This window comes from Castanea sativa, chromosome 5, assembly GCF_040712315.1.
Source record: "Castanea sativa cultivar Marrone di Chiusa Pesio chromosome 5, ASM4071231v1".
Lineage (NCBI taxonomy): Eukaryota > Viridiplantae > Streptophyta > Magnoliopsida > Fagales > Fagaceae > Castanea > Castanea sativa.
The window spans coordinates 53,621,724-53,648,443 of record NC_134017.1 but is presented as its reverse complement, the minus strand read 5'-3'; the positions used below and the strand labels follow the sequence as shown (position 1 = coordinate 53,648,443).

The 26,720-nt window shown below is 32.5% G+C and overlaps 2 long non-coding RNA genes across 2 annotated transcripts; both read right to left on the bottom strand.

Annotated features, from left to right (window-relative positions):
- LOC142633988 (uncharacterized) lies at positions 1-4,542 on the bottom strand. Its single transcript, XR_012844017.1, has 3 exons — positions 4,214-4,542; positions 3,821-3,980; positions 1-457 (listed from the first exon to the last, which is right to left on the bottom strand). It is a non-coding gene; the product is annotated as an uncharacterized LOC142633988 (long non-coding RNA).
- Positions 4,543-18,035: 13,493 nt separating this feature from the next.
- LOC142637188 (uncharacterized) lies at positions 18,036-20,211 on the bottom strand. The gene is made up of 2 exons (XR_012844577.1): positions 20,039-20,211; positions 18,036-18,328 (listed from the first exon to the last, which is right to left on the bottom strand). It is a non-coding gene; the product is annotated as an uncharacterized LOC142637188 (long non-coding RNA).
- Positions 20,212-26,720: the final 6,509 nt, after the last annotated feature.

Here is a 26,720-nt window from a genome sequence, read left to right as displayed (position 1 = left end):
GTTTAAATCCAAGTTTTTATAGTTTAAAATAATGTATAAAAGATGAGTTTATAGATTGAATGGTAAATTACATCACTACAAAAAAAGGGTTCTATAGCCGCGTTTTTAAAACGTGGCTATAGCTCAGAAAAACGTGGCTATAGGACAATTTGGTCTATAGCTGCGTTTTTTTAGGCCACGTTTTCAACCGTGGCCTAAAATAAGTAACTATAGGTCTAAGGCCACATGTTTTTAAAACGCGGCCATAGTTGTGGGCTAAAGCCGCATTTTTTTTAAAACGCGGCTTTAGGCCAAGACTATAGGCGCGTTTTAAAAACGCAGCTTCAACCCGCAACTATGGCCGTGTTTTGAACGCAGCTATAACCCTTGAATACTTCACAACAGCTTGCTCTACACCCTCATCTCCCTCGCTTTTTGGCAACTTGCTTCTCTAGCTGTTGTTTAGCTTCTCTCTTGCCTTCAAGAAGATCAAAAACACAGAATTTCAAAACCTCAGTACAAGACACCACAAGAAACCAAGTACGAAATATTATAAATAAATAAATAAATAATGTAAAAAAAAAAATACACCAAGACAAAACAAACAAAACAAGAACTCAAGCTATATGTATTTATCTACCATGGGCTTAAGGTTTCAACGGTGGCCTGAGTCTAGCACCAAAAACCAAAAAATAAATCATGTTTAGAATCATCATAACATTAAAATAAAAATAAAAAAAGGAAATCACATCCTAAACACAGTTTTATTGATTTAAATAAACAAGAGTGCACACACCTATATAGGTTGGTTGGTAGGGGTGTGGGTATGGGATTATGAAATAAGGGAAAAAAGAAGGGCAAGATGACCTAAATGGCTAAATGATGCCTCTGACCTCTGACTTTATCCAGGGCAGGATTGAGATCACATCCCCACATCAAATAATCAGCCCACCAACCCCATAGCAGGGAAGGTGTGGGGTTATGGGTATCTAATTCACCCATTAAAAAGGCTATTCCAAAGTACAAGTAGCAATAAGTTAGTAATTAGTTAAAAGAAAATATTATATACCATATGCACTAGATTGATAGGTTATATCATTACTAGACTCTTTTGATAAAGTAATAAAAGTTATATTAAAGAAAATCACGGACCTCCCAATTTAAAAGAGGTATACTAAGAAGGACATATCTTTACTAGATTCTAGATCCTTCTTGGTAATATCATCTTAATTGCTTCCTGCTTTCCCCCAAGGCTAAGCACACTTGAACTCGATCTCTCCTTGAGCTTCCACTTCTACGTCAAGCATCATAACTACAATCTCTTGACTTTGTAAATTTTTCTTTTAAGAAAGGTGCAATTCTTTTACCAGCACTACCATTTATTCAAACTTAGCCTTACCGACAACAAAACACATTCCAAATAACACTTCAATAAAATAAATACTCTACGAAAGTAATAAAAAAAAAATTGAAAAGCATTGGAGTTTGAATTTGCATACACTTAGGTTTAATTTGATTGATCTAATTAAATTAGATTGGAATACAAACAGCTACGAAATTCAATGAAACAATCAACAGAAATCAACCAATTTGCCCTAATTTTCAGCTCAAATAAAAATAGACCTACCTAAGAGGCTAAATAACTACAATAACAAGTTAGATATATTAATTCCCTAGGGACAGGAGCAACAAAATCCAATCAATGCACTTGTTCTTCCAAACTTATCCACTTTACATTGGAGTAAGAGATCTGCTCATTTTTTTTATTGATAAGAATTGAGATGGGCATCAACTAACAACCTTGATACAACTTTAGAGATCTTTCACCTTTAATAAAATTCCCAAGGTCAGCAAGGGCAAATTAATGTTGACCAATGAATCAGGAAAACTTCTTGACTACAAGAAGGTATATTATGTAGATAAATTTTAAAATAATAAACACTTTCATTTATTAATAAATTGAAGGGATTCGAAAGATTATATGCCACACCAGTGCAGCCCAAGCTGCAACACAGTGCAGCACATGGTGCCTTAGCTGCCCCACCAATGCACCCCAAGCTGCAACACAAATGTATAAGTGATACTTGAAAGATGACCTACATGAGCAAACTGAAAAACAGAATTCCAACTACATAGTTTAGGATAATTATAAACTAATTGGCCATTGCCTAATTGGCCTAGTGGAAGGGCTGCCACTGAAAGCAGCCCCCAAATCCTCAAGTTTTCTCCCTTACGTGACCTCCAAATCTAAATCCTACGCTTTTTCTACACCATTAACTCCATCTGTTTAGAACTTTCTGTCCAAATCTGTCAGCTCAGATTTGGATCCTTTCCCATTTTTCCTAGCTACATCATTTAATGAAATTAGTCATCAAACTAAAGTTAACACAACATTTTTTATTTGTTTAAAGATAAAGAAAACTTATTCAATTGAGAGGAACCTCTAGTACAAGTAAATTTATTCAATACAGAGGAACCTCTAGTACACAGGACTTGCACCCAAAGCTTACCTAAAATCAGTAATAAATAATTTTTAGGTTGAAATTAAACTTCATAATAGATCTGAGGGAAAAAGAAGATGAAAAAATATCTCCAAAAAATACACATCTAATGAAGCAGAATCCTCTCCCATCTTAGACCATTCAAACTTGTCACTAGTGTCCATGACACAATTAATTGAAAGCTCTGAAATGCTTTTTCTACAACCATGTTTAAATAACAGAAAAGATTGACTTGGTGAACATATATACATAAGTAAAACACATTTACCTATAAAAAAAGGGGTGGTATAGGATAGGCAAACACAACACTTTGTCATCCAAATAAAGGGAAAAACTCATTGTAAATTTCATTCTACCTACTATTGAGTGATTTGTAAGACCTAATTTTTAATACCATACCATATACTCTAGAACAGATTTGTTGAGTCTAAATTTTTATTTATTTATAAGTAATGGATGTATATTGAAGAAAACTGCCTTATGCAGAAAAACAAAAGGCAGAGGGAAAAACAAAGAGCACTTAACCCTTCTTCTTGGTAGTTCTAATTCCACTTTTAGAACCCAAATTTAAGCAGTTAATGAAAAATGTTTCTCAGTGCCTTTTCACTGTAACTCCACTAATTTGTTATTTTAAGAGTGTCAGCCATAGAATTCAACCTCTGATGGTCAAAATTAGACTCCTTGTATATTACATATTTTGTGCGTGTGTATGAGAAAGATAGAGAGAGTAAATTTTACTTTCTCCATCAAAAGTTTGAATGATTAGACACAATTAACATCTACGAATGAAGACTTTGGCTTAACAAATCAACCAACCCACCAGCCATGTAAGCAACTAGCCATAAAACATAAAAAGTACAATCAGCCATGTAAACAAAACCTCTTGGATTCTCAACCCTTCTAATCCATAAGACTAACAGCATCCACCATCCACAACATGCAGAGAAAATTGTTAAAACACACATTAATCAAACTACGCATTTCCCACACCCCAAAAAACAAAAACAAAAATCAAAATATCAATCACAAAATCTCATAATAAATCACATCAGAACCATCCAAATTTCTCATCCAAATACCTAAATAAACCCCATACGTACTATCACACCCAATACAAAATCTCAATCAAAGGCACTGTCTTTAAGGTTTACAAACCAAATCGACCAAAAACAAAAGTGATTGGCACAAATATTAGGGATGGATAGTACAATCAAAACCCAACCACTACTCCTTAAACATATCCCAATTGACAAACTTAACTGACCCATTTGCATAAGAAACTAAAGAATCAATGATCAATCACCAAAATACAGAAGAAATTTTAAAAAAATGAAACATACTTGGGTACTCGAGATTTAGAAGAGGAAGCAACAGAAGCAAGCTTGTCTGCACCTTCAGTGGTGCTGAAACAGAATACGCTTGTGGAGAATCCCTCAGGGGAGCGAGACTCAGATCGGAAAACCCCTTTTGGAGGTTGAATCCTCCTTCTCAAGCTGGGAACTGAAGGAGTAAGGAACCCAGATGTATTGGCCATTCATGGAAAAAAAAAATTAATAAATAAAAATTAAACATTGATAAGAACAAAAAATAAAAGAGATTTACAAAGAGAGACGTGGAAACCCAAAATCGAAACCCTAAACCTAAAATCAAAACTCTAAACCCAAAATTGAAACCCTAAACCAAAAATCGAAACCCTAAAACAAAAACCAAAACAATCAATTTAAAAAACTTACTGTTAGTTAGTGTCTTGAGTGAGATTGAAAGTTGGAGAGAGATAGGGATAGACCCAAGGTAGCGCCGGTGATGGAGGACTGGGCTGTGTCGGCGCCGGTGTGTAGGATCGGTGGTGGAGATTGTTGGGAGTCGCTTAAGGTTCGAAGGGCTTAGTCAGGGAGTTTTCCTTTTTTTTGGCAAAAATTACTTTGTGCCTTAGGGTTTTTTTTTTTTCGTATATATTGTCGGTGCTGTAGCCTCGTTTACATAAACGCAGCTTCAGGGTGCTTGAAGCTGCATTTAAATAAACGCAGCTCCAGAGGTGACTATGGCCGCGTTTTTCAATAAACGCGGCTTTAGGACAGACTTATAGCCGTGTTTTATGAACGTGGCTTCAGGATTTTTTTTTTTTTTTTTTTTTTTTTTTTTTTTTTTTCAGATCGATCTAAAGCCGCATTTTAAAAAAGCGGCTTAAGCCCAACCTAGAAAAACGCAGTTGGAACACCAATAAACGCGGCTATAGACCTGATCTTGGGCTGTGTTTGTCGCACGCGACTCAAACAAGGTCTTAGGCCGCATTTTTGCAAACGCGGCTGAAAAAAACGTGGCCTAAGACCAACGTGTTTTGTAGTGCATCCTATTGATATGAGAATTAGCATACATGTTAAGAACATATAGAACATGTAATTCAATGATTGGATTTTCAAAATATAAATTCAATAACAAGTTGTTTGATGGTGTAACCAGGGGTGAAGCTAGGGGGTAAGGGGGGGGGGGGATTGCTCCCCTGGCCCACCCAAAATTTACTAAGGGGTTTACTTATTTGTCATATTACCTAGTGAGTTTGGTACCTCCAATCATATGCCTACACCAAATAACAAGCTCATGAGAAAATAGAGCTTAAAAGTAATAACTGTTTTGTGAGTTTCATGGTTTTTTTTTTGTCCTTTTATCGACTTGTTCCCTCCCCTTCGCGTTGTTGGTCTCATCTTAATTATTGTATCTCCTTTTCTTTTTCTTTTTTCTTTTTTTAATTCTGTTTGCATGGATTTGCTTTTACGTATTTTTTTTTCATTTGTAAAATTATTTTGGACTATTATTTTTATATAAAAACTTCATTAAATATAAACGAAAAATAAAAAATCATTCATAATCTATAAATAATGTTTTTTTATGTTCAAAATATATAAAAAGAAAAGAAGCAAAGATAAAAAATTAAATAAGTAAAGAAGCACACGTTTATTTGAAAAGATTGAAAAAGAATATTATTATTGCCTTTGAAGTGATAAAAATGATAAAAGAAAAATCAATTTCTAATGTAATAATTCATTCTTCTTTTATTAGCGTAAGCAATAAAATGTAAAGATAATTATATAATAAATTCTAGAGCTCAATACTGTTTTCATGTTAAACTTTGAATTTTCAAGTGTTTATAAGTTCACAATTTCGATTTTAAAATATTGCAATTTGTTCACTAAAATATCATATTCATATGATTTGCACTTGAGTATCCAGCTACTAAAATCTTTTATGAGAATAGAAATGGAATTTTTAATTAAAAAAAATTATTCATGTGTAAAAAATTTATAATAGAAAAATATAGTATAGCAAATATATTAGTGTTATTTTTTATGTGTGTGCCTCTATGCATTGCTTATAAATTTTTTCCTCCCTAAAATCGAATCTTGACTCTGTCACTAGGTGTAATATTGCTTAGAGTTATACCAAATACTACTCTAAACCATGTTTATTTTTGCTATAAGTACATATTTTATTTCATTCTTTTAATATATGTCATATTTTGGTTTTATTTTTGTGCCAAATAGGAGCTTCATGATTGATGTCTTGAAGTAATAATCAACGAATCCTTATCAAGTTAAAAGTTAGAACAATTACTTGTGGAGATAACTTTAATTTGAGCAATATATTATGTTTACTATGATGTCAGACTTTGATTAAACTCCATGCATCGTACATGCATGGCACAGTCGCTTGTCCTGCATGGCCACCTTTGTCAGAGTTCAATATAATTGAACATGCTTAAATGAATAATAATTTGAATTTAGGAGTCTAGACAATTTCTTTATTTATAACCATTAAATTGAAGAATTTGTTAAGAAGCCAAATTTTTGGTAACTTTAGCCACAAAAAATTAAAAATTAAAAATATATTTGTATTTTATTATTTAAAATTTTAAATAAAGTAAACATAGTCTTAAATAATGTAAATACAGCACAGGCATGTATGATCATCTTTACATGCAACTGAAATTTCAAATTTCAGTCCAAGCAGGGTAGAGAACTTTTGCACCTTGGCTTTGCACTTTGACCTTTTTGCCACCATCATGGCACCTTGCACGGCATTATGTTGGTATATGGTTTTGCAGCAAAAAATTTGACTGTTTTTGCAATTCGCAGCTCTTGTTCATGCCCACTTGTTCCATATACACATCCCTAGAAATTGATTTCATATTGCATGGCACCTATAGCATTGTTTCAAATCAATTTTCAACCCCACTTGCACGGACTGCCTGCTTATTTAAGCCCCAAGGCATTAATTCCTCATCAGAATATTCATCTCTACTCAAAGAAAAAGATGGGTCTTATAATTAAATATGCTTTTCATAGTCATAGCAGTGCAGGTGCTTTTTCTTATGTGCATGCCAGCACATGAAGCTAGGAGAATTCTCTATGCAGAAAACAAAAATGTGATGAAAAATTACGAGGACAAGTTGTTTTGGGCATTACAGCAAGGCGAAGCCTCTCTAAATGTGCCCAATCCGGCAACAACCGACGATATCTCTTCTTCAATGATCAGCCAAAAGGCCTTATTTGTCACTGATCACAATATTGATGTCTCTCCTTTAACACGCTGATTGCTGCTCAATGGTTATGTCTCTCCATCGCTAGGTGCAAAGCAAAAAAGTCCATCTTCCTCTATGCTTAAGGGTAGCACCTCCATTCCGTAGGTTAAAGCAAAGAACGCAAATTAAAAGTAGGGGATGGGCAAGCTTAAGGGAATTTAAAGTTATTTAATTATTATTATTATTATTATTATTATTTTAGGTAGGTATTCAAAGCTCTTCAAGCATCTAAATATTCTTTCGTGTATGTATGTAAGTCCCATCCAGCTTATACTATATTCTTAATGATTTGAAATGTAAATAGTAATAATAATAATTTCTCAATAATAGCTCTTCCCATTAAATGCTCATGACTTTGTACATGTATTAAGAAACTAATTGCTAATCTACAAAGCGACTGCATATTACTTCAATGCTCATCGATCGGTGTGACTTGTTACACTTTTAGCTTTACTTCAGCCTTCATACTAATGTGGAATACGACTTAGCGTTGCTGTTCTGCATCTTCATTTTCCACTAAGTAAGCTTGCCCCATGAGACAATTGATGCATTTCATTCCTTTTTCTTTCTTCAACTCTGCAGAGATATTGCAGCCAGCCATGAAAGTTGAAACCGTATCCAATATGCATATTATTAACCAACATTCTTACGCATCTCTTCTTTTGTTTATTTTTATTTTTGATTTCATTAGAAAAAACATTGTAAAGCATAAAAAGAAGTAGAAGTAGAAACATCGTAAAGCAAGAATTTTGAGCTTGATTTTTTCCCTCATATTTAAATATTAATTAAATGATATTTATTTAACTTTTGATAATAAATATTGGATTTCAATAATATTTTTTTCGAACACTATTAATTTAATTTAAATTTTGATAGAGAAATAAAGGAATGATTAGTTTAGTATTTGGTAGGCTAAATTGTTTACTCTCTTAAACTACCACACATAGAGTAGAATGCATTCGAAAAGAGAATAATTTTATATATAAAAAAAATTGTTGATTAGAACTTTTGGGCCTTAATTACAATGTTTACACTTTGAGAGAAATAGATAATACATCCTATCTATATATTATTATATATTAAGAGTTAAAGCTGAAATAAAATTCAATTAGAATCCTCAATTGGATTCTAATTTTGCACCACATGTATATTCTATTTAATTTAAAAAAAAAATTGTGCCAAATAAGTTAATTACGTGCATAAAAAGAGGAGTCTACTAGAAATTAGCCATAAAAAAAAGTCAAACATCATTGTTTTCCTCCACGTACATAACCCTACCAAAGTTACATTCTGTTCTTTGAAATTAAATGAGAAAATTGGGTGTTACTAACTTAAGTTTGTATTCTCCAATGGGGCAAACGTGATGTGGGTGGGTTACAGCTGGTAGATTCTTTAAACCAATCTCTCCTATTTTCTTTGTTTATTAGTTTTAAAATGATGATATACAAGGCCGCCCATGCACACCACTAAATTTGTGGTATATGCTTACAAAGAGGCTAGATACTTTTGTTCTTCAATGAACAAAGAGAGAACATAAGAACTAGATACTTTTGCTCTTTAATTTGTGAACAAAGAGAGAACATGATTGATGAAGCAGGATATAAATAAAATCATGAATAGCATTAATTTTTTGAGGGATTACAGTTAACACATGATCAATTGAATCGCATGATCAATGGGATTGGCAAATAATGTAAGGAAAGATAGCAAAATTGAGAGAGTAACTGTCTAAGAATACTCTCAATTCATTGTAAGTCTATTCTATATACCATCTATGTCTATGTCGCTCATTTTGTATGCTTTCACGTTATCATATGATATAAAATGAGATCTTGTTTTGAAACGGCACTTTTTTAAGTATAATTTTTTTTAAACCTTAGTTTTTTTTTAAGATGCTATTTTTTCAAACAATTAATTTTCAAAAAACTGAAAAAAGTAATAATAAATAAATAAAATTGTACCAAACGTGTACATAATAAGATTTATGGTAAACTTTATCTGTTTATCATGTTAAAAACATATATATGTTATGATGTCAAATGATATAAAAGTTGTGTTCAAATATATATCATTTCTAACCAAAATCTTTCAAATTTTATTATTGACACAAATGATGTATAACTGTCTAAGAATACTTCCTCAAAAAATTAAAAAAAATTAAAAAAAAAAACTAAAACTAAAATTAATACTAAAACTAAAACTGTCTAAGAATATTTCTGGAAGTGAGCCTCAGGAAGGCAGCACAAACTACCAAATTATTGGCTAAAATATTAGCCTCTCTTCGGACAATTCTCTCTCTCTTGTGTAGTCATTTATATTATTTTATTGAATTGTATATAAAAATAAGAATTGAAATATTAGATATATTAAAAAATAAATTGGTAAATAGATAAAATATTGTTGGAAAATGCAAAATAAGTATTCTTTTATTACTACAATGTGAAGGCTATGAGAGCAACAAGAGCCTAGAGAGCACCTAAGCACTGAGAGATCTTACGTGCATGTGCATGCATGGAACTTATAGAAGGGACCGCCACTTTCTTGAAGTCCCATACACACGTACTTCATTGGTATAATTGGTATTTGGTTAATGTAGTTATAATTAATTATTATGGATATTATAAAAATTAAGAGATAGATAGAAATCTATTTTATTTAATTATTAAGATTAGTAAACAAATGATAATTTAGAGAGAAATGATGAATTGCTTTTTCTTCTTCTTCTTCTTTTTTATTTTTTTTATTTTTAAATGTTCACAAACTCACAAGAAGAAAATTTTCTTCTTGTGAGTTAAATAAGCCAAACAAGTTTGATTTTCCAAAAATTTTAAGTTGCTGAGAGTTTTATTTATTCCATCTTATGGCCAAATGAGGTCCATCAAAAAATATTTATAATATAATTTATTTAGAAAATCAACCTAGTTAATTATTTTGATATCTTTTTTTATTTCTCTGGGCCATCTCTTCGAACGTGGTTTAAGATATTGTGACATTTTAGTATTTTACTCTCTTTAGTGCCGTTGTGCCACAATATAGATTTTCAATTAATTTCTCTCAAACATCCACAATTTTTCATTCTATAACTTAAAATCCTCCAAGGTAAACTTCAAGGGTCACAATTTTACAAAGAACCCTTCTTTTCTTTTCTTTTTCTTTTTCTTTTTCTTTAAACAACTAGGATTGTTTTAGAGTATCTTTTAACAGGTGAGTTTTTTCTCTTTGAGGTGAGTTTTTTCTTTTCTTTTTTCCTCTTTTCTTCTTCGGTTTTTCCTGGGCAATTTTGATAGTTTGTGGTTGATTTTGTTTTGTGGTCAGGTATCTCTCTCTCTCTCTCTCTCTCTCTCTGTCTGTCTGTCTGTCTCATATTTTGAATTATGGTACTATTTTTAATAGAGACTATTGATCAATTTGTTATGCTAAACGTGACATCATATATAGACAAAATAATGTAACATTGTGTTATTCAAATGCTTTAATTTTCATACATTCTGCATAAGGATAGTTTATAATTTTCACAGAATTTTAAGAGTAAACAACAAGAAGTAATAGATCCTTATAATCAATAGGGGCGACTAAAAAAAAATTCACCATCCATTATCGTATAAGTTAATAAATTATGAAATTGAATACGTCATATATTTATTTTATTCCTATGTGGTGGGTGATGTGGCGGTTTACTGATTCCAGTAAGTTTTACTAGATTAAGTTAGGGTGAGTTTGGTTGGGCTTTTTGAAAAAGTGCATAATAAAAAAGTTGAGTTTTTAAAAAGTGCATAATGAAAAAGTGATTTTTCAAAAAGCTGAGTGTTTGGTAAAAGCTGTTAAAAAGTGTTTTTTGAAAAAACTGAGTGTTTGGCTAGCACTTATAAAAGTTGCAGTTTGAAGGGTAAATTACCTAAAAAGACAATGTAGATATAAATGAGTTTATTTCATACTTAAATCAACTACTTCATATACTTAAATCAAATTTTCTCTTTCTAAATTTTTTTTTTCTCATCAATATTAGCTAATAATAATCTACCACTTAAGATTTATTGTGAAAATATTGTGATAATTGATACTAATTTTAATTTGAACGTACTATTACAATTATTTTTTTCTCTTTCTAAAAAAATTATTTTTTCTCACCAATATTAGCTAATAATAACCTACCACTTAAGATTTATTGTGAAAGTATTGTGAAAATATTGTGATAATTGATACTGATTTTAATTTAAACGTACTATTACAATGATTTTTTTTCTCTTTCTAAAAAATTTATTTTTTTCTCACCAATATTAGCTAATCATAACTTATCACTTAAAATTTATTGTGAAAATATGGTGATAAAAATTGATATTGATTTTAATTTAAACGTACTATTAAAATTATTTTTTTCTCACCAATATTAGCTTATAATAACTTACCACTTCAAATTTATTGTGAAAATATTGTGATAGCATTTTTTTTTTTCCTTTTTCTTTCCCTCTTTTTTTCTCTCCATACACGTACCCTTAAGATTTTTTTTTTCCCTCTTTTTTTCCCCTCCACACATGTACCCTCCCCTTTTCTATTTTGTCCTTCTTTCCCCTTTTCCTCCAGACCGCAGAACTCTTTCCTTTTTTTTTTCTTTTTTTTTTTTTTTCTTCTCTTCCTTTCTCTCTTTTCATTTTGCAGAGTTCTTTCTTTTTTTTTTCCTTCTTCTTCCTTTCTCTCTTTTCATTCCATAGAGCTCTTTCCTTTTTTTCTTCTTCGTTTCTCTCTTTTCAATCGCAGAGCTCTTTTTTTTTTTTTTTTTTTTTTTTTCTCTTACCACTTCGTCTGCAATGAGAGTCACTGTGCGTGAGACTCTGAAGGTGAGAGTCACTGTGCTTGGTGTTTTGTTGATCAAATTTCTACCTTCAAAATTTATTTCTCAGATCAGAAAGTCATAATTTCTCAGATCAAAATTTATTTCTCAGATCAGAAAGTCTCAGAGAGATAAGATGAGAGGAATGAGGGTCAGCTGCACAATAGGTAATTCGGTAATTTTAGGACGAGCCCAACAGATAGCTGAAAACGCCCATGGACTTTTTGTTTATGGAGCTCCAGACCTCCATAATTGGATTGGGCGTTTTTGCCTTGGCTCAAAACGCAACTTTTACCCAAAAGTTGCATTTTTGCTTCAACAAACGCTCAAAGAAGTCTAGCTTTTAAATAAAGCTGCGTTTCAGCCCCTAAAAGCCCAACCAAACGGGCACTAAGTGATGTAAGTCATTAAACTAGTGCTTCTTTTCCAATCATACATTCACTATCAAACCAAATATCCAATCGTTGAATTCATGGTATCTAAAAAAGTGATTTCAATATTAATGCATTGTAATTGGTTGCATGGATTACTAATGATTTCAATCTTAACTTACACCATGCCTCTCTTATTATAGACTGCAGGACCCTTATTAGTCAAATTCCTCAAATGAAGACGAAGTGTTGTTTATGTGAAGCTAACAAGTGTGCAGATGTGATTGCTAGAAAAGGTCCATCAACCCCCAAGACTTTACTATTTTTAATATTCCGCCTACGGACATTTGCATATTGTTGTACTATGATAATTTAGGACCCCCTCAAAAAAAAAAGAAAAAAAGAAGGATAATTTAGGCATGTATTATGAGAGGACCTGTCCTCAAACAACTCTTGCTACTGCTTAGTTTATGAATTTAGCCTTTTCACTAAAATAATAAAAATAAAAATAAAAGTTGCTAAAGTATTTTAGTCTAGTATTGTAGTAAGAACTTGGGAAAGATGAATGAGAGGCCGACTAGAGATCGGAAAATATAAAATAATGTGACTATTAATTATCACGTTATCAGTGATTGATGCTATTTATAGGATTTTGATTTTGTGAATCGGGCAGCGTCTTAAATCATAAACCAAAAATTCTAAGAACACATAAAATGCTAAAATTTTGGTCACAATTGTACACAGCCACACTACAAAAAAAACGTTCTATAGCCGCGTTTTAAAAACGTGGCTATAGCTCAGAAAAACGTGGCTATAGCCTGATTTGGCCTACAACTGCGTTTTTTTAGGCCGCGTTTTCATCCGTGACCTCAAATCCGTAACTATAGGCCTGAGGGGTCAATGGCCACATTTTTTCAAACGTGGCTATAGGACCGGCCCAATGGCCGCGCTTTTATAAACGTGGCTATAGGACATACTCTAGCCACATTTTTTAAACGTGGCTATAAATCCTCAGCCTACAACTGCATTTAAAAAACGCAGCTATAGACCCTTATATATATATATATATTTTTTTAAATTTGATTACCAAAAATTAATTTTCGGTAATCAAATTTTTTTTTAAATTTTAATTTTAATTTTTAAAATTAATGCGTTCAAACTTTAAAATTTTAATTTGAATTAAATTAAGAAATTCAAAACAACAATACAAACCCAACAAATTCAAATTCAGACAAAAACCCGGAAAATTTCAAAATTAATCAAACACAACATGCCCATAATACAAACACAACATGCTCTAAAATACAAGAAAACAGTGCAAGAACACAAACAGAACATCTCCTTCAACAAAAGTACAAGCTCAAAAATACAAAAAGAGTCCATATGCTCAAAGCCAAAATTAATCAAAACATAATCAAACAAAAGAAAATAATTTTTGGCCATGGGTTAGAGAAAAATAAAGCAAATAGAGATAATTTTTTGAGGCACTTTAGCTTCATTGATTTAAAATCTTCAATCATATAGCAAAGAGAGACTCAATCTTCAGATCTACTTCAAAAAGAGACAAAGTTAAAGGGAACAAAAATGAACAAAACTCAAAGAACAATGAACAAAACCTCATATTTTCACAAACCCATTCATACAGCATGTGGGAAAAAGGGATTAACAGTGTGGGTTAGCACTTTTTGGATCTCCAGCAACATAGATTGATGATAGCATGCACATATGAGAAAGAGATTGAGAGAGTTGTAAGATTAATATGAGAGAGCTTTTTCATTTTTGTTTTTTGAATGACTGAGAGAACTGCTATTTTTTTGTTTTGACGAGAGGGAGTGTCTGAGATTTCGTTTTGAAATCTTCAGTTTTTTTTTTTTTTTTTTAGGAATATTTTGGAATATGCCATAGAATATTCTAGGAATATTCTATGGCATATTCCATTTTTTGTTTACGTGGAAGTTGACCCATTCAGAACTCCTTTCTTTTTCTTTTTCTTTTTTTGGGAACATTTTGGAATATGCCATAGAATATTCTATGGCATATTCCATTTTTGTTTACACTGAAGTGAACCTGTTTGGGTTTTTTTCCCTATAGGCACGTTTTTAAAAACGTGGCTATAGGTCCTTTAAAAAATATATATATTTGGCTGGACCTATAGCCACGTTTTAGAAACGTGGCTATAGGTCCAGCCGAATATATATATAGGTCCTCCTTTAAAATATATATATATATATATATATATATATATATATATATATTTTAAAGGAGGACCTATATATATATTGGCTGGACCTATAGCCACGTTTAAAAAACATGGCTATAGGTCCTCCTTTAAAAAATATACATATATATTCGGCTGGACCTATAGCCACGTTTTTAAAACGTGGCTATAGGTCCTCCTTTAAAAAATATAAATTTGGTTGGACCTATAGCCATGTTTTTAACCGTGGCTATAGACTTAACCTATAGCCGCGTTTTAAAAACGTGGCTAAAACTACTTACAAACATGGCTATAGACTTAACTCATAGCCGCGTTTTAAAAACGTGGCTATAGGTTAAGTCTATAGTCGCATTTCTTAAAAACGTGGCTATAGGATAGCTATAGCCGCGATTTTTTGCAAACGCGGCTAAAAAAAACGTGGCTATAGACCCGCGTGTTTTGTAGTGCCAACTGTGAGTAGTAAAGAAAAAATGACAAGTCCATATGAAAGTAACTTGCAACCAATTACAGTTTGTCACGATACTAGAATTAAACCAATCAATTTTTCTAAGCGCACTATCATTCGAGGATGCAAAAAAGTTCTATTTTACACCATAACCATCTCATTTTACAACCCACCCAACATCTCACATTCTATTTTCACATGTAACTTATTAAAATAATATAAACTACATCAACAAATAATATAAAAAATTTCAGTTTCTCTCTCTTCACTTCCATCTCTCTTTCTACCTTTTTGACTCTCTCTCCAGCAGACCTACTCAACACCTTCCACCAAAACTCAGCCACAAACACCAATTTTGGTACCACCAAAATTACCAAGAACAAAAAAAAAAAAAAAACTGTCACCACCAACCAACCAGCCACCACCACTGAAACACTCACATACCCACTACACCACCCACAAACCCAGCAAATCTGACCCAAACCCCCCACCAAATCCGACCCAAGCTAATATAATAAAATATATTAAATTTTTACATCCTTAAGCTACAGTTGGTTGTCATATTTGAGAGTTTTGGGGGGTATTTTTGTCACATGTAATGTTAGTACTGTCCAATGTGATAATGAAACTATCAAATGTAAGAAAAAAATAAGGGAACCATTGAATGTGATAAAAGTATGGTTACATGAGATGTTGGTACTGCCCAATGTGATAATAGAATTGTCAAATGTTAAAAAAATAAGGTACCATCGAATTTTACAAAAGTACAGTTAGATGTGATGTTAGTAATACCTAATGTGATAATGGAACCATCAAATTGAGGAAAAAAAAGGGGGAACCACCAAATGTGACAAAAGAACAATCACATGTGATGTTGGAACTGCACAATGTGAGGATGAAACCAACAAATATGAGAAAAAATAAAAGAACCACCGAATGTGACAAAAGTACAGTCATATGTGATGTTGATACTACACAATGTAAAGATGGAATCGTCAAAAGTAAGAAAAAAAAAAGAACCACCAAATGTGACAAAAGTATTGTCAAATGTGATGTTGAAAATGCACAATGTGAGAATGAAACCGTCAAATATGAGAAAAAAATAAGGAAACCACCAAATGTGACAAAGAACTGTCATATGTGATGTTGGAACTGCACAATATGAGAATGAAACCATCAAATGTGAAAAAAAAAAAAAGGAACCACCAAATATGACAAAAGTACTGTCAAATGTGATATTGGAATTGCACAATGTGAGGATGGAACCATCAACTGTGGAAAAAAAAAGGGAACCACCAAATGTGACAAAAGAATTGTCACATGTGATGTTGAAACTGCATAATGTGAGGATGAAATTATCAAATGTGAGAAAAAAAATAAGGGAACCACCAAATGTGACAAAAGAACTGTCATATGTGATGTTGGAACTAAACAATATGAGCATGAAACCATCAACTATGGAAAAAAAAGGAATTACCAAATGTGACAAAATAACTGTTACATGTGATGTTGTAACTGCATAATGTGAGGATGGAACTATCAAATTAAATGTGAGAAAAAAAAAGGGAACCACCAAATGTGTCAAAAGAACTGTCACATGTGATGTTAGAACCAAGGAAGTCAATACCATATCGGAGACTGTACCGGTTTGGCCACCGATACGATATATTTCGGGTACCGGTCAATACCGATATACCGTTTCGAGTTTACCGCTATTATATATATATATATATATATATATATATAACTAACAATAAATGTGAATTTCAGGATTACCTACTTAAAAAATATATTTATATATTAATAGTATATATTAATTACATGTTTATAAATTTAATTATTTGATAATAACCCATATAAATTCTTACAAATGTAAATTTCATATCTATTTCATTATGCCACAGCCCATTTTTTATTAAAAACTTAGAGTCTCAGCTCAATTACTACCGTAAAAAAAAAAAAAAATGTTACAAGTTTTAAAAAGAAAAAGTGAAATGGGGGTGGGAAAAGTTGTTAGTAAAACCGAAAAATGAATTAATCCATTTGGTTTTTGATTGATGGGCATGGGTGATAAAACCAAATACGGTTGCTTTTTTCAATTTTTACAAGTTCCAACGTTTCTCCTTTTCAAATATTCACGAGTTCCAACAAATTTTTCTGCTCAATGCACAGTATTGACTGACTTATCAAGTCTTACTCCATCAACATTATTTATTTTCATTTCACTTGTTTACTTCTCTCTCTCTCTCTCTCTCTCTCTCTGTCTGTGTCTGTGTGGTGTTCAGCGGCTTCAGCTCTGCTTAGCAACCCATTAAGTACCATCTTTGCCAACGTGAAGCTCATATAATGATGGCTTAAGGAGGAAAAAGAGACAAGGAAGGCCGTATTCGACGCGAGGAGGAGAGAGATAGTCACTGTAATGGCGTTTTTGGGTCATTTGGTGTAATTTCAATTCCGACCCAGTAATCATTATCCGGCCGAAATCCAGTATGTATCGCGGTATGGCCGAAACAACACCGGTATAGCCGGTATTTAAACTGGCACGAAATTACTATGTTTCGGTACCGGTTTAGCCACGGAATGGAAAATTTCGGTCGTACTGGCCCATACGGTACGAAATTAACTACACTGGTTAGAACTGCACAATGTAAAGATAGAACTGTCAAATATGAGGATTTGGTAACCTGGTAAGGTTGCCTACTAGTGGGTACCGTATCCAAAAAAAAAAGAGGTATGGTAGAATTACCCTATTGGGTGAAGTCTTTTCCTAGATTGTATTAAATTGGATTGTGTAGATATAAGTCTTTTCCGGATTTACTTTTTCATTTTGATTTTATTTTTTAAAGTATTTTTCCGGATTGAATTAATATACCAAGGTTTTTTTATGAGGGATGTAGGCCTGGAATTGAACAGGCTTCACTTAAGGCTCAATATATTCAGCGCATAGAGTACAAAAGTAGACCTAAAAGCCAACTTTCCAAACTCATCAGCACCATATTTGTCACGCCCCAAACCCCAAAGGGTTCAAAGCGTGAGAAAGACATCTCAAGTACCTGTAAATTTTTACTTTTCGACAATTCAATCCACATAAATCCTATCAAGTATCAACATCAAGAATTATCTTAATAATTTCATTGAATATACTCTCAAAGTAAGTCAGAGCTCTAAGCATTAATTACAAAAACCATTGGCCACAAAAGAATAGAGGTCTGAATAATAATTACATTTCACCAGCTTGTCCCATCAGTGGGAAGCATAGTCACAACCACTATAATATACAAAGAATGAGTCAAGCCTATTCTAAAATGTACATCATCAAATAAACTCCATTACAAAAGTTCAGCCTCCATCAGTAGTTAGTCTAACTACTATTAGCCACCAAAAGCTGTCTCAAAATATTGTTGCCTACTCTGAAAAGTTTATAAAAATAATGGGATGAGACAGGGCCTAGTAAGTAGCATAATTAATGGGGGTGGGGGAAATGCAAGTTCCAACTTCAATAATAATAATATGACAAGAATGGTTAAATAATGAAATACCAAATTTCTCTAAGTAACTATCTTGAAACAATATACTATAATCTGTGAGCACTAACAATATAAATTCCAAAGCCATAATATCTAATATAAGACAAATTATCACAATAATATACCATACTACCACATAGACCGTTCAGGGGATCCACCCATTCACAACTGGCATGATATTGTCCTCTCTGGTATGCAGACTCTTGGCCCCATGGACAGCAGCCTCACCCATACCCTCAAGGTTTTTCTCTCTCCCCATAGGCAGCAGAGAGAGTGCGTCAAATAGGACCTCTCTTGCATGTGGTCTTTTGGCCCCATGGACAGCAACCTCACCCACACACAATCAAGGAACCTCTTCCCCCCATAGACAGCAGGGAAGAACGCGACATCCAAAATGAAAGGGCACTGACCTAGATTTGATTCTGTTATCACAAAGACTACGAAACCAAATCGGATGATCACCGGGAAATCACACATGGCATGGTGTTAAAACTACATGATACTCACAAGTTACACTACTTTGAAACACATAGTTTATATCCAAGTAGTTTTAGAAAAACCTTAAATAATCTACTTCCACAAAGTTTGTAAGGTTTTCAACTTCATTCTTCCCACAAAGATTTTTTATCAATTTCTCAAATACTAAGACAAGATAAGCATCTTTAAATTTTCTATTATACCATAGAATCCATAATTTCCTTATCAAAGATTAAACAAAAGATGCTCATTTTTCCATGTCAACAATTCATACATTTCCCCAAATGCAATACCAAATATGATGCATTTTTATATATAATAATATGTAATAGGGTCACAACACGACAATTTTAAGAAAACGTATATTCATACATAATTTTCCAAAATGCGTTTGACCCAAAAATATCGTTTGTGAAATATGAAAATTTTCCAAAAATATCCCATTAAGAAGCTACTTACCTCGCAACCACAAAAGCCTAACTCTCCAAGCTCCAAGGAGATTAGCTAGAGCCTAAACAATATCAAGTAAACCTATCACAATAAGTCTAAAACTTGAAATTGTATCTAACCAAAATTTAGGATTTGCCAAATAAACACTTAATTAGGCAAGCCTACTATTTAACTTCATCAATAATAATATATACCATTCCCAAAGTTTCTCAACAAATTTATTCACAAGGTATCAATTCCAATTTATAGAGTTAACCCATTTCATAATATCTCCAACATTATGACTAGTTTTCATAAGATTTACACTACATCATCAAGAGACCCATGTAGGCAAAAATCAACATATCCTCCAAGACAAGAAATTTAGAATTTCACTAACTCCAAATAAACCCAATGACAATGGCAAAATTAAATTTACCAACCATCATACATTATATCTTAAAACCCCTAAATTTTTCTACCATACATAAACCTTGAATAGCCATTTTAGCACAAAATATGTATATACCCACTCATCAAAATTCCACCAATACAAAACCCATGCATAAAAACACATAAATATCACTTCCAATGCACATAAATCACATGGGTATCATTATCAAAACTTAGATAAAAAATATCCTCAAGCAAAAGTGTAAAACCCACCAAAAGATTAGAAATTTTTACCTCAAATAAAATGATGAAGATGCTTATGGGTTCCTAAGAATTTTTCCGGTGATCTTGCCGGAAAAATGATGGTGAGATGGTGTGTTTTGGAGAGGAGGCCGGCGGGTGAGGTGAGGAATGAGTGTGCTTAAGTGAAGAGAAAAGAAAGAAAAATGAAAGAGAGAAAGAAAGGTGAGAGCCGGCTAAAAAGGGAGAAGAAATAAGAGAAAATGAGTGGTGGAGAGTGATGGGTAGTGGGGTTAGGTGGGGGGCATGTGGGAGGGCTTAAAATCTGCCCTTAACATTTTTTTTTTTTTCAAAAGCTGACAGGGACGTGACAATATTTATCCCGACCCAGCCCAATTATATGAACACAATCTTTAATTATTCCAAACACCAGTTAGTTTGGGCAGTCTCTAGCTATAAGTATTAGAGACAAACCAGACTTCGACTTGTTAAATAAGAAGAGAAATTCTAAGTTCACAACACTTTCACAATATTTACAAAACAAATTTTAGGTGAAAAACTATTATTAATGAGTAAAAAGTAATGTCACACTTTATTATCTAAGATTTTATTATGAAAATATTGTAGACGCAATATTATTCAAATAAAAACTTGTTGAATTACTTCTTTTTTTAGGAAAATTATAACTTACGCATGTGTGGTTTGACCAAAATTTAAAAATTGTCTACCTGTGGTTTGAAATTTGATACTTTATCCACCTAAAGTTAGCTCAATTAGAATTATGTAATCCACCTTATTAAAAGCAGGACTAAATATGTATTTTTGCTTAATTTTTATGTCTCTTTTCCAAAAACATAAAAATATAAGATCAAATAAGATAAAAAATAATCCAATAGGACACTTGCATCATAGGATTTCAAACCACTAGTAGGTAACTTAAATTTCGGTCAAACCTCAAATGGGTAAAATGTCAAATTTTAAACTACGAGTAAGCAACTTAAATTTTAGTCTAACCACGCGTGGATAAGTTAGAATTTATCTTCTTTTTTCTTTTTTCCAATGGTGAATCACTTCTTGTTTAGCCATCTGAAGATTCTAAAACTGCCCACTTTTTATATCGTAAGTCCCAAAAAATAATTGTACATAAGGGGTGCTTTTCTTTTTTCTTTTTTTTTGCTGCCTTTTGGGTTAATTTTTTTAATTTTTAATTTTTTGTGTACTGTCAACTGTGTGAGTGGAGGAGGTATACCATGCATTTGGTGTATGTATCCCTCCTTTCACATGGAGGTGGACTCCATATCCTCAATGTGAGGAGGAGGAAACATACACCAAATACATATGGTTTATTTTCTCCTATGAGGTTGCGACACTGTGACCATTGTTTCTTCTTTGAGTTTTGAGATTTGTCTCTTTATGTGTGTGTGTATATATATATATTTAATATACATAATTGTTAGACATGTAAAAAGATTTTATTTAGCAAAGGCTTTGTTACAATCCTATGATATTCGTTTATTTTCCTTGTGAATTTTATATAATTTCTAATGTTATTGCTTATGAAATATTAATTTTGAATTATAATGACGAGTTTAATTTAGGCATATGCCTTTTTTTGGTTGAAATTTACATATTTATATTATGATTTCTCAAACTTACACACACACACACACATATATATATATATATATATATATATATATATATATAATTTTAAAAATATTTTTATTTGACCCTATGGTTCGATCAGTGACCCACTGGTTGAACCAGTAACCTAGTGATTGAGTGATCAAGCTCATAGACTGGGTCAATGTCCGGTCTGGGTTTAATAACTATGCTCTTAGTGCATGCTCAAAGAGTTAAAGATTTTTCTATTTATGTTGTAATTCGGTGTTAATACATTTTTCAATTACCGAAAATACTTAGGTGTGATGAAATGTAGCACAAAAAAATTAACATCCTCACAAACACATAGATCTCATTACACTTCTAAATATTTCAATGATTGAAAAATGCATCAATCCCAAATTGGAATAAATAGATAGCATTGAAATTAGGGATGGTTATGTAATATATTATAAGTCTGTTTAAAAAACTCTATATACTACGTTCGTATTCATGTGTTTTAATAAGTATTACTGTTTCCTAAAAAAAAAAATAGGGATGTTTATCCCACATTGGTTGTGCGTGTTAGAGTTTTAGTTCTTATAACCCTAGGTTACTATTACAAAAGTCAGGCTCTTTTGTAGTGGTATTCTGGGTATGTAATATATTATAAGTCTGTTTAAAAAACTCTATATACTGTTTTAATAAGAAAGAGTTTTTTTTTTTTTTTTTGAGGACCTAAAGAAAGAGATGTTGTTCAACTTCAACAATCTGATTATAATAATTGCTTAATCGAATAACCTACTGAGCATTTGGACCTAACATTTACACATTTACGACGATAATAACAATAGAGATTTGTGTGGGGTGATATATGTTTTGCTAATATAAAGCTAATTTCTATTCCTCTTTGTTAAATCTAATCTAATATTTCTTCTCTCAAAAAAAAAAAGATCTAATATATATGGCTTTTTTTAAAAAAAAAATACTAGAAAGGATTTTGTAAACAACAACATACAACAAAATTGCAGGCAAGAGTCCCCATCAAGAACATCAAAAATAGGCTGGGGATATGTTGCTAAATGCACATGGCCTGCATAATTACGTGAGAAAGCTCACTTGGCATGAGCATGGGCTGCACCATTTGCTTCCCTCCTAGCTCCAACAAAACTGATAGAAGGCATAGCAGAAGATATCAATAGGAAACGAATGTCTTGCACCAGTCCTTCAATAAACCACAAAGGCTTTACATTTGGATCAATTATTTTGAGAATGCAATTCTTGGGGAATCGCTCTCAATCACAATATTTCCCCATCTAATTGCTGAAGCTTCTGCCATGCACCAAGGGGTAACACCCTGGAATAATCAATGTTTCTGCCCACACCAGATCCCCTCTATGGTCACAGGCTAACATGGCTAGAGCAACCTTTTGTTTAGATGCTACAGCATTACAATCAATTTTGATATTACATGTGTGGGGTTTGCTGCATTTTGCTCTTGACTTGGCCTGTTGTGATGATGGGACATTCTTGCCCTCCCCTTGAATTCTCTAAATCTTCTTAGAATAGAATTCCTCGGCTCCTCAAGGTTAGGCTCAGTTTGCTGAAACACTTTTTTTTTGTTTCTACTCTCCACACTGTCTTCATAATTAAGGTAGCCATTAGAGTGAAATCTCTTTTTGAAACCTGCTGAAGTAACACTAGGGAGTCCTTTATGGAATTTAAGGATAGCTCGTCAACATGTGCTCCCCAACAAATCCCAAATCATAAGGCTCTAGCTAGAAGGCAGGCACCTTGAGAACAAATGTACACTGGATTCCTCTTCAATCTCCCAAAGAGGGCATAAGGCTTCTACACTCTCCAACAATGGATTCCTCTTCAATCCCACTATCTCTATATTTGTTTGTCCTTTGCCAAGAAGCTCTTTCTAGGATTATAAATAGAGCAATGTCATTGAGAAGAATTAAGGGAGTAGAGGTTAGTAGGGGCAGCGCTGAAATTTCCCATTTGATGTATGCTGACGACGTTTTATTATTCTATAAAGCATCTGTGAGGGAGGTCTTAGAGAAGTATTGTGAATGTTCGGGACAAGCAATAAACGAGGAAATACAGGGTAGAAGCAAGGATCAGCTGGGAAAAGAATTATGGCACTTATAAACTGGGATAGTCTATGCCAGCCAAAGAAACATGGTGTCCTGGTGTTCAGAAGATTTAAGGATGTCAACATATCCATGCTTGAAAAACTAGGTTGGATTTTCCTTAATGAGCAGGATAAACTTTGCTCCCAAGTACTTAGAAGCAAATACAGGGTATGAAGGGATTGGCTTCGAAAACCACCCCCTTCAAATCGTTTTCCTGATTGGAAAGGAATTGAAAAGTCCAAATTAGGTTTACACAAAGGGGTTTGCTTTACTGTGGGGAATGAACGGGAAGAGTATTAATGTGTGGGAAGATCCATGGGTCCTGTGGCTTCAAGGATATTTGTTCCTAATCCAAGAGAAGAGGCTCAACAATTAAATTTTTTAAGAGTTGCAGACTTGTTTGATGAAACAGAGAGAGAGTGTGATGTTCAAAAATTACAAACTCTTTTTGACGACGAATTCATAAATGCAATTTTGAAGATTCCCATCCCTATATCCCAGAGAAAAGACAGACTTGTGTGGGTACATGAAAAAAGAGGCACCTTTACAGTGAAGTCAGCTTATGGTGTGAACCAAGGGCCCCTCTTTAATGAATCTCATATGAACATTTGGAAAGCTGTAATAGCATAAACAACTCTCTATAAGGCAGACTAAGGTCTGTACTATGAAGTTTTTAAACAAATGATCACGTCCACGGTTCACCCATAAAGTGGGTCTCAATGCTTCCATTACCCGTGTTATAACTTATAAACACGCATGTCCATGCCATCCCCAGTGAAGTATATGCATTTGACCTTGCAACTGAGAAAGCGAGAGGCCTTGTCAATGGAGAGCGAAGTATTGCACCCCAAGAAAAAGGCTCTATCCCCTAAATTCTTCACCTCTAACATAATTTAACACATGCTATTTTCTTATATATAGCCATATATCATATTTACATCAAATTAGTCTTTAATTTATATTAGAAAATGTTTGTATCCAGTCTTTTGTAAAATATGAACTATCTTTTAATTATTACTGATTAGGATTAATATTCTTTAAACAGTTTAGTTCAATAATTTTCGTTAAATAAATTAGATGTAGTTAGAGTATATTAATAGTTTTAAAAATCATGAAATATATAATAAATTAAATATTTTAAATAATTAAAATTATAAACTTCACTTTATATGTTTAAACATATTTTTCATAGATGAGTAATGCAATAAGGATCTGTATATCCTAACCACGTAATCCACAATTGTCCTTTCTCTTAAACCAAAAGATAATATTAACATCTCTAATTTTCCAAACACAAAATTATAATAAAATTTTGTTTTTTGAAAAATAAAGGTTTTCATTAAAGAAATTTATTTATCTATTTCTAAGAATATATTTCTTGAATATGTTGTAATGATGCACTAATATTATAAGAGTAATAAGAAAAAAAATCCACTTTTATATAAACTTATATATCTTTAGTAATATATGTATTGAATTCATTTGGTTTAATGAACTATATATATGATATAAGTGTAATAAGAGGAAAATAGTAATGTAATATCATTGTGTTTGGCTGCTCTCGCACTAACTCTTGTGTGGTCATTTTTCAACATTATTTTCAAAAAGATTTGAGCACTTTTGAGTTATGATTATTTTAGAATTATTGTAAACTCTTTAATTATTCTTATTTGATGTATTTCAAGCTCATCAATGGAGTTGAGAACCAGAGATTATTAACAGGTATAAAATAAGGTGTCTACAATCATTAACATAGTAGTACAAAAACTAGAGGCTCATTACTTTTTTTTGCTAAGATAGAGACTCATTGTTTAAATTTAACACACACACAAAATAAGTTCAAAACTTTAAACCTGTTACACAATATCCCATAGCTTTGTAGGGGGGTTCAATTTTTTTTCCTCCTAAGTAGGCTATAGGATAAAAAATACAACGAGTTGCAATCCCATAGAACTCTTAACTTAAATAGAATACAATGCAGCCAAACGATAATTCATACTAGCAGTTAACATATTCTGATATTCTACACAATTAGGTGCTATTCTTATAAATCACAGGCCATTTACTGAAAGCCAAACATGTCAAGGCTGGCACACCATCTTATTTAGTAAGACAAATCAGTTAATTATGCACAGGTATTATTGAATCGTATGGTTGATACAATTAATAAATAAGCAGCTATAACTTATATCATTTATGTTAAGAAAGTTAAAACTATTCAAGCCGTGATGTGAAAATGGTCTCTCAAAAGCTGTAGATCGAGAGTAACAACAACCTAATAACAGGGCAAAAATGAAACAAAATTATATTTGCTAAGCATATGTTCTTGTTCATGACATTGCCATGTCAAATAATATGCATAATCCTTAGACAATAGTTGTCAATTAAATAAATAATAAACATAAGCTCTCTCTTTCTTTTTCAAAAAAAAAAAAAAAGGATTTCTCTTTCTCTTGTCGGATAAATGTAGTTTTCCACATCATAAACCCAAATTAACCCAAAATTAAACAATAAAACCAAGAGAGAAATAAGATAAGAGTTTACCTATGAGAGAGAGAGAGAGCAGGGTGTGAGAAAGAAGAGTGAGAGAGCAACATCAGAGAGGAGCGAGAGAGCAGTGTGGAAGAGCAGCGTGACAGAGAAGAGAAGAGAGACAGAGAGTGTGAAAAGCGATCTAAGAGAGAAATTTTTACATCAGTGTATGTGTATTTTGTAATTGCCAAAAATGGTGAAGGGCAAAATGGGTAATTCAAAATATTTAATGAGCTCTACAATCACTATCCTCTATTCTCCCTCCAAATCTCTTCAATTTATTGAAAATGAAATATCAAAAGGATTTGAAACTTCTTTAAACCTCTCAAAATCTATCCCGACAGCTTATTCTATTATCTTCTTTTACTCTACTCTCCTCTACTCTTTTCTAATTAATAAAACATAAAAGACAAAGACTCCCTCCTTATCAAGAACCTCCCTGTTGTTGGGACCCACAAATT